The sequence below is a fragment of the Carlito syrichta genome, unplaced genomic scaffold (genome assembly GCF_000164805.1).
Source record: "Carlito syrichta isolate Samal-C Ts95f unplaced genomic scaffold, Tarsius_syrichta-2.0.1 Scaffold287318, whole genome shotgun sequence".
In the NCBI taxonomy this organism is placed as follows: domain Eukaryota; kingdom Metazoa; phylum Chordata; class Mammalia; order Primates; family Tarsiidae; genus Carlito; species Carlito syrichta.
The window spans coordinates 1-9590 of NW_007231414.1; the positions used below are offsets into that span (position 1 = coordinate 1).

The following is a 9590-nucleotide window of genomic DNA, read 5'->3' on the forward strand; positions in this document are numbered from 1 at the left end:
ATACTTGTGAACAGATTAACTGAATAAAGTGCTCAGATATTCCTTACTTTGGAAAAGCCTTCATTGTGTTGTATTTCCTGGGGAAACAAAATAGATGAAAGAAAATGAATATGTTCCGTGTGTGTGTGTGTTCTAGCTCCACCACTTCAGATGTAACTGAGGGTTGCAGCCTTGTCCGCTGTATGGATTGGAACTCTATTTCATTCTCAGTTTTATGTATCTCTGAAAATGGGCTTTTTTTTTTTTCTGTCCCAGAGAAATGATGAATACAGAGAGATTTCTACTGGCTCGTAACAACTCCAGAAAATTCTGTCTGGCCCTGTTCATTAAGCTCCAACCTCCATCCCCCTCCTTCCCCTGCTGACCCCCTTGTCTCCTCGGAGCTGCGCCGGGAGGCAACACAGCCGTCTCCACGTTTGTTCTCTTTTAATGAAAAGGGGTAAGTTTTGTAAAGAGTGAGAAGTGTAAGAAACTGTGTTGACTACGATACTAGTTCTTTTTGGAATATTCACGTGTCTACTGAAGCAGTGCCTTTCCTGGTGGCCCACATCAACACCACATTCCTGGATTTCTTCTCTTCCCTCCTTAGAGCAGTCCTTCTCAGAGAGCAGGGTGTTCACCCTTCGGCACCCTAGGCCTGTACAACCTTCCCAGACCTCCCACCCCCTCTCAGCCATCCCATCTCCAGAACACTGGGGACACAGTGGTTCAGATCTCATTCAGTGGCACCATCCTCTCTCGGTCACCTACCGTCTGCTGTGAGCTGCCCTGTACTCACCAGCAAGGGACAGCCAAGGCGTGGCAGAGCGACTTGGTGTATAATCGTTATGTTCTTACAGTCGTGTTTTAAGCCTATTAGTCCTTTTTTCATAAAAAAAAAAAGTCCTTCCCAACAGCAAAAGAGATAAATGCTTGAAATGATGAATGTGCTAATCAGTCCGTCTGATCACTGTATATTTTTCACATCGATATACCACTACGTATACCTCATGAATATGTGCAATTATTTGTCAATTTAAAATATTTAAAAAGAATTAGAACCATTCTGTACATCGGTTCCTAAGCTGGGTTTTAAGAGGTGCTGTTTTTTCCCTCTCCTACACTTCTTTCTATACAGAATTTTGAGGCTGGTGGTACATTGGTGTCCCCTGGTGACGCAAGCATGAACTGCAGCTTGAACATCCCTGAGCAAGACGGTGGGAGGGAGGGGCTGTGGCCCCAAACTCACCAGAGTTTGTTTTTTTTTGTTTTGTTCCATGTTTTTGGTATTGTGAATAGTGCTGCAACAGACTGAGCTTTTTTTCCCCCCTTTTCCTCTTTTATTAATTCTATTAACTATTAAGACTAACTAGGAGCAGCTGTGGTTTCAGGCTGACAGGTCACAGACAATCGACAGACAGAGCTTTCTAGAAGTCTGGATGAAAACGGAGGCATTCTCAGGATACGGGAATACAGAAGGCCACCAGACAGATAGTCCAGCCTCTTACCATGCTAAAGAGAAGGCTCTATGTCAGAGAAATAGAAAGATCATTTTTATTTTTATGCTTTGAAGCCTCTGGATAAATAGCAGGAAATCTCGATGAACAAAAATGGATCCGGGCTACCTGCCACCTTTGTAAAATGCCCTTGTGTCTACTGTGGCCACTTTTCTACGTAAATACATTTGTGATCACACTTGAAATTGCAACATAATTTAAATATTTCATATAGACACAGTGTTTCATCATAGGATGCCCCAAACTTTATTTCACCAGCACCCTTGTGGTGAAAGCTTAATGTTCTAACCATGCTGTCCATGACAAACAATATTACACTGAACACCCTTGTTTATGTATGCGAGTATCTTGTAAAGCATTTCTTTATGAGTTCTTGGGAGTGTTCCTTTAAAACTCTGGAAAGCATAAGATTTTATAGAGGTAATAAATTCAAAATACTATTACTACTTTATATCTCTAACACTCCAGTATGAGTCACTTTCCTTACACATTTAAAATAATGGGAATCATGGCTGATGCAATAGGTAAAAGATTGTTCTTCTTTTTTGTTCTCATTGCAACTCGTGTTAAAATACACCCCAGCATAAAAACGAAATGGACAAAAGTGAGACAGACACACCAAACATCTAGCAGCTAGCAGGATGAGGGATTAGTCACGTAGCCCTGTGTTCTCAACAGCCGTAAAGTTTCTCCCCTATAGTGGAGCAGAAAGCAGCTCCTGAAAACCATTGCTGAACAACTACAGTCGGGCGTTTTCTCAACCGACTACAATGGCCTGATGCCAGCCTACCAACGCCCCCAACCTTGTGGACAGAGGCCCGGTCTTGAAAACATTCTTTACTGATAAATATCTGCAGACCTCCAGCCAGTTTCGGCCAGCTTGTAGAGACTGCCCATGAGCTGTCTTTGTGCCCTTTAGTTCACCTTTTGACACAAAGAGCCAAATTCCACTTCATTCTAATGCTGCGACTCCACCTTGAAGTGGATATGGAATGTTGGCCACACATATGTTTACCCACTGCACAGGTGTCTGACTTCCCTCATGAATATTCGCTGATTTTCCCTAACCCTTCCTCAATATGTGTGTAGGGACTGACCCTGTCTCACACAGACACCAGCCCCCACTCCCTTCTGCAGAGCACGCTCGTCGAGGATTTCCCTGGGAGCCGTGTACCCTAATCTGCAGACTGTCTCTCCCTCTAAACTAAAGTCTTCTTTCCTTCCTTCGTACATCTACAGTTTCTTTGTTGCCTTCTAGAATTCCACCCTTTGGATATGACATAATCACTTTTCGCAATCCCAGTTATTCAGAGTGTTCTAGTATTCCCTGTTATCAACACGCCGTGGAAGGCATTTTTTTTTTCAGTCTGTACACTACTGAAGAGTGCAGTTCCGGACACAGTGTTTGTGGCTGTTTGCACAGTAAGCTGAATGTGTCTTCTGTGAGTCCAGGGAACTGTCTTGGGAGCGTTTTAATAATGTGATAACAGAAACAGGCTGGGTTTGTGTTACGGGTTTGGTGTCACATTTGATCCTCCTATCTAAATTCAGGACCAAAAGTGAAAGAAAGGAATTATCAGGGTGGCAGTTTTTATAACCAGATCCTTATCTACATTCTTCCCTATGTCCTGAAGATGAACTTCTAAAATGGAATTGTTGGCGCAAAGAGTATGCACCTGTGTGCCTTGGTAAGCATTGCCGTAGCCTCAGAAGTTGGCTTAGTGAAGAGTCATCCTGAACAAGGGACGTTTATTTACTTTCAGAAGGTGTCCTGAAACACTTTCTCCTGCTACAGGGATAGCCCTTGGCAAGAAAGTCATTTTCTTTGTGCACACGTAGACAGGGCTCCCTCTGGAGACAGCAGAGAGATGTGTATTGCGGTGCTGGCTTTCGCTATGGTCCCAATGCAGCACAGCACTGCTGGGTGGACGCGTCTGTCCACTTATGGGTTCATTCTCTGGTAGCCCACATGCCAGCAAATCTAAGTCACATTTTCCAGTGCCACCTTCACAGGGAATAGAGTTCATGTAGTTTTTTGTCCTATTTCTTAGCGGGTTTAGAGCTGGGACTAGGAGCAGGGGGCATTTTGGGGAGGGCCAGGGTTTCTACAAGATCCAAAGATTGCGAAGCAAGGCCAGAGGAATAGTTGGGGAGCTAGCGAGGCACAGAAAGAGCAGTAGAGCTGTGGCCTATTATTAGACCCTCCCTGAAGACACAGCAGAAAGAGTGCCCTGAAGGGCAGCTTACTACCAAGAGTTTTGAAGGGCGGACCCCAGCTGAGAAGCATGTTTCACCTCTCCTGAGAATGCACACCCACAGGATTGCCGGAACCTTCCGTGATGACCCCGGTGCAAGCCCATAACCCTGTGGTAGCAGAATCAGGAATGTCCGTACGAATTCGTACCACTTCTTATTCCTTTTCATATTTGTTGTTAGGAGATAGGTGAGGAAAGGAGGACAAAGGGGCCCTAGTGAGAAACCCATTGTGCCTTCTGTTGTTTTGATCACTACCTAATTGTATCGTGGCCATTGGTCTCTAACCCAGCGCCCAGCATGGTGCCAGACATATACTTGCTCTAATAAAGCTCGGAGGTTGCTGGGTCCCACTTGTCCATGTGAAGATCGTCATGCTGGTGTCTGAGTTCATATCAGGTGTCTGGAAAAGGCAAGTCCTGCAGATCCGGTTGCGGTGGCTACTGAAACTTCTAGTCCAGATGTGAAGGCAGCGGTCCTCAGGAGATCCCCAGCACTGTCATCCCCTGGTGGGATATGATGCCTGGCTCATGCGAGTTCATAGATCAGAACAGAAGCATGTTGTAGAGTTGCACTTGCAAAGTTTGCAAAATATCCTGAAAGTAGAGAAGCTACTTTGATCTCAGCGTTGGAAGAGTTTATCGGGTGCGATTTCAGCCTATCCGCAGTTATGTGCTTTGTAGTAGCCCTTGAGGCCCATCTTAGAGACGCCTTCTTTGTCCTAAAGCAATGGGTTGTCTTACTTGAGGAAATAACTTGATGTATACCATGAATCTGAAATAAATTTACATGTATTTTTCTGACTGTATAAATAAAAATCAGTGGTTCACGTCACCCCCATCAGATGAGTGTTGAATTCTGAAGCCCCTTAGAAGGCGTTGTGAGACTGTAATTTAGATTCTTACCTGGTAGCCACGTTTTTATCCGTTCCATAGTGCAATTTTGTAGAATCCAGCACTTTTCCGAATGTTAGTTTGAAATGCCAGTTTACATTTTTTTTCAGAATTAGTGATTGCCCAAAGTTTTGTTGTAACCCTGGAGGCCCATATTAGAGATGGCTTATTTTATCATAAACTAATGAACTGTTCACTTGCGGAGGAAGCTGATGTTTAACATGCATTTGCAATAAACTTACATATGTTTTTCCGACTGCTTAAATAATATAAATGATTCTCGTGTATCTCCCAGATGGATATTAAAATATGACGTTAGAAGATCATCCTAGCAGTTTGAGATCATAATATATATACTTTCATGGTTGCTATGTTTTGTACATTCTACAATGAATTTATTTATGTATTTATGTATTTATTTATTTATTTATTTTGAGTTGGAGTCTCACTCTGTCGCCCAGACTGGAGTGCAGTGGCCGCTCCTGGCCACCGCAGCCTCGACATGCTGGGCTCCTGCGATCCTTCCGCCTCAAGCCTTCCAAGTAGCCGGAACTACAGGCGTGCGCTACCACACCCGGCTGATTTTTGATTTATTGTAGAGATGAGGTCTCGCTGCCCAGGCGGGTCTTGAACCCACGGGCTCAGTCAATCCACTCACCTCAGCCTCCCAGAGGCGCGGGATTACAGGCTGCGCCACCGAACCAGGTTTACAATGAATTTATTTAAGAAGCCAGGAATTTACCCAATGTTAATTTACAAACTCAAAATGTCATGTAAGAATTTGGTATTTTCAAAATCAATAATTACAATACAGTTTAGTGTATTAAATGATGCCAAGGCCGGGCCTGGTGGCTCAGCCTGTAATCCCAGCGCTTTGGGAGGCCGAGGTGAATGCATTGCCTGAGCCCGCGGGTTCGGGACCCGCCCAGGCAACTTGGCAAGACCTCATCCCTACGATAATTCAAAAATTAGCCAGGCGTGGTAGCGCGCGCCTGTAGTTCCAGCTACTCGGAAGGCTGAGGCGGAAGGATCGCTGGAGCCCAGCAGGTCGAGGCTGCGGAGGCCGGAGCGTGCCACTGCACTCCGGTCTGGGCGACGGAGTGAGGCGCCAAAAAAAAAAAAAAATGATGCCCAGCTGTGTCCCATAAAATAACCACATAGACCTAATACCATTATTACTATTTCCCACGACGTAACATTTTCAGTTTTGTAGTGCTCTGTTTGCCTACGTTTCCCACTGCCTTGCCCCATGCAAACTTAGCGTTTCTGTCACTATAGATTCGATTTCATGTCCAAGATATGTATTCAAGTGGAATCATGTATTTTTTTAAAACCAGAACTGACTTCTTTTATTCACTCTGTTTAGTTTTAGATGCATCCATTTTGTTGCATGTATAAAAAGTTTATTCTGTTTTTATTGTTAAATAACATTCTGGTATATGTCTATACCACACATTGTAGTCTTTTGTTGATGGCTATTTAAAAAATAAATTTTATTTTAAAGATGTGGGGTACAATTCAGCGTTAGGCATACAAATGTTCATTATGCAGGTACCCTTGTTGAAGAGGTGTGCCCCCCCTCTGCTGGCAGTTTCCCTCAACTTCCAATCCCCCCTCCCCCCGCAGTTTCCCACTACTGCCAATCCCTTTCTTATAGAACTATGATCATTGTTCAAGTTCTGCTTATTAGTGGGAACATGTGGTACTCAGTTTTCTGTTTCTGTGAGAGATCACTCAGTATTATAGACTCTAAGTCTGTGGATGGCTATTTTAGATGCTTACAATTTGGGGCTCTTGTAAATAAAGCTGCTTTGAATATTTGTGAATAAATCTTTCCATGGAAATGTGTGTTCTTTCCTTAGAATATAAGATCAATATTGTAACAACTGCCAAATTGTTTCCAAATAGTTGTGCCATATTTTAATGCTACCAGCAGCGTATGAGAGTTTCATCCTTCACAAACTTACCAGTGACTTATGGTCAGTCTTAAATTATGATAATTCCCACAGGAGTTCAGTAGTGTCTCATTGTAGTTTTCATTTACATTTCTCCAAAGATCAATGATGTAGAGCATCTTTTTTGTGTGTCCATTTATACTTGTATCTGTTCTATAGTGCAGTGTCTAGTCAACAGTTTTGTTCATTTCTTTATTGAAGTCACTGTTTTTCTTTTAACTGGGCTTTGGTGATTTTTTTTTTTTTTTTTTTTTTTTTTGTCCTAGATACGTCTTTTCCTAAATTGATGATTTTCCAGCATTTTCTTCCTATTAGGGGCTTCTCTTTTCATTTTCTCAACAAAGTCTTTGAAAAAGCTAACGTTTTTAATGTTTAGAAAATGCAATTTGTTAATTTCCTTGTTTATGCGTTGTGTTTTGATGCCTCGTTTATGATATCTGCCCCTAGTCCCCAAACACAAGGATTTTCTCCCATGTTTTCTGGTAGGAATTGTACAGCTTTAGGTTTTATATTTAGATCTGTGGTCCCTTTTAAGTTGATGCTTGTATATGTGATTTATGGGTTATGGTTTATATTTGCGAATACAAATATAAACTTATCCCAGCACAATTTGTTGAAAAGACTATCCTTTCTCCACTCAACTATCTTTGCATCTTTGTCAAGAATCAGTTGTCCATACAGGTATGAATTTGTTTCTGGATTTCTTATTATGTCCTTTTGAATTACTTTTCTTCCTCAGTGCCAGAAGCATACTTTCTTGGTTACTGTATGGTTTTAAGGATTTTTGAAATCAGGTGGTGTATGTTCTCCAGTATTATTCTTATTCCAGTTTGCGTTTATAGTCTCGGTTCTTTGCATTTCCACATAATTTTATCATCGGTTTGTCAGTTTCATTTAAAAGAAGTTTGGTAAGATTGTTACTGAATGTGCATTGAATCTATAGATCAGATTGGGGAAGACTGACATCTTAACAGTACTGATTTTCTGACCCATGAGCATGGTATGTATTCTATTTATTGATGTCTTCTTTAATTCTGTCAGCAATGTTTTGTCATGTTGAGTATGCAGACTTGCACATCTGTAGACAGATTATCTGTAAATATTTTATACTTTTTGATGCGACTGCAAATGACATTATTTTTCAATATACAATTGCTAATTATTATATTTTCTCTGACCTGTTGGCAGCCAAATGCTTAACAATAAGTGTTAAGGAAATTTTTAGTTGAAAGCACGGGGTTTTCTCAGATAACAAACAGTATTTGAAACTTAACATGCTGTATTTCCATATCAGCATTTAAAAGTCATTGTCAGTTTATTGAAACTAAAAAGAGAAATGTTCCAGAGTCAGTTCTGCAGAGCATCTCCACCAAATCACCAAAAGAACATAGTTTAGTAGCTTCCAGCTGTGAATGTGTGGTTAGAAATGAATCTGTTTCAATGTATGATTTACTTCTTTATCCATTCCCCCTCCCGGTAAATCACCTGGCTGAATTGTCAGGATCTTGGATTGTGAGAGAAAGCCAGCGTGATTGTATGAGGGTATGTATGTATGTACCTATATGTGTGTTTGTGTATCATTGAAACTGGCAGGAATAATTGCTGTGAGGAATACTTGCGGTTAATTACTGTGTTCGCATGGCAGTCTTAGTCAGTTCCTAGCACATATGAGGAAGAAGCTGGGGTGGTGATTGTCTTCCCCACCTTTCCTTGGCTAGCTGGTTGCCATGGTGACTCAGTGAAGATTTGAAGACAAGATTCTGAAGATTTGAAGACAAAAAAAATCTGAAAATAATGTGCTGTGGCATTTGGCATCAGGTAGGCCCTCAACAGATATGAGAACGCCTCCTTCATTCTGTCAATGCAATGCCTCTGACATTGCCATGCCAGCATGACTACAGAGAGAATGTTGGACATGTGACAGGAAGCAGGGATAAGCCACATTTCCATGATGTGAGGGCTTCATTGTCACTGCTGTGTGGGGAGGGGTTGTGGGATGGAGTTGGGGAAGAGGAAAAGCATCCCTGCACGGCTTCCAGTTAACTGAGTGGGGAGAGGAGAGGCATCATCACCCTATCCCCTGCATTGCATGTGCCTTCCCATCCTCTAACCTTCCTCCTTATTCCATGTGTTTTCTTAACCCCTTACTCTCCCTCCTATTGTTACCTCAGAGAAGGGTGTGGACTCTGCATCTCAGGACAAGGAGATGATAGGGAAGAACCAGGTGTGAAGTGGAGTTTGCTTTACAGATTGATGGAGCAAGAGTGAAGACGAGATCAGGGACCCAACATGGGGTCACCTTAGGCCAATCACTACTCTTCTACCAGCCTTATCTATACAACAGGATACCAGCCTTATCTATACAACAGGTTATCTATACAATACTCACCCCCCTCGACAACCAGGAGTGCTCTGGAGTTTAAGTGTGATTCCCATGTGGGAAAACACCCTGTGCTTCAAATTGAGAGGGAAGGACCAGTGCACTATTGGGTAATTACAGAGATACTCCAGATCTTCCGGAACTCTGTGTGAAGATGTTTAGCAGTGGTACTCAAATGTGAGCCATCGTGGCTAGAATTTTTCCAGATTTGGTCCGTGTGCCATTGAAGCAAAATTGTTAGGGGATGGCTGTTAAAATAACAGATATTTGGGTCCACCATAAGTCATCTGAAACAAAACCAGGGAGGTAGAATGCAGTGTGTTTACATGTTGAGTAATTTCTCCTATTGTTTTTGGTACTCATCCAAGTTTGAAAAGCACTGCTGTAGATTTACAAGGTCTATTAATATTTTGAATCCTTGGATGTTTGATTTCGTTGTTACTTGCTCCTGCTCCTCAGCTTAAAATATCGGTGTCTTCTCTGGTGTGTCAAATAGGTAACAATTCCTTCAATTCAGTGATATTTATTTAGTGATTTATGTGTGGGGCACAGAGAACAAGACAGGTAAGACCCTGGAGGTGTCAGTCTAGCTTGGGAAAACTGACCACAAGCA

At 42.2% G+C, this 9590-nt stretch overlaps 1 long non-coding RNA gene across 2 annotated transcripts; it reads left to right on the forward strand.

Annotated features, from left to right (window-relative positions):
* The first annotated feature begins 258 nt into the window (after positions 1-258).
* Positions 259-4912, forward strand: LOC103254677. Of its 2 annotated transcripts, XR_503976.2 has the most exons (3): positions 259-439; positions 3131-3184; positions 4042-4912. It is a non-coding gene; the product is annotated as an uncharacterized LOC103254677 (long non-coding RNA). The 2 variants fall into 2 exon arrangements; XR_002481638.1 differs by having other exon boundaries at positions 259-3184.
* Positions 4913-9590: the final 4678 nt, after the last annotated feature.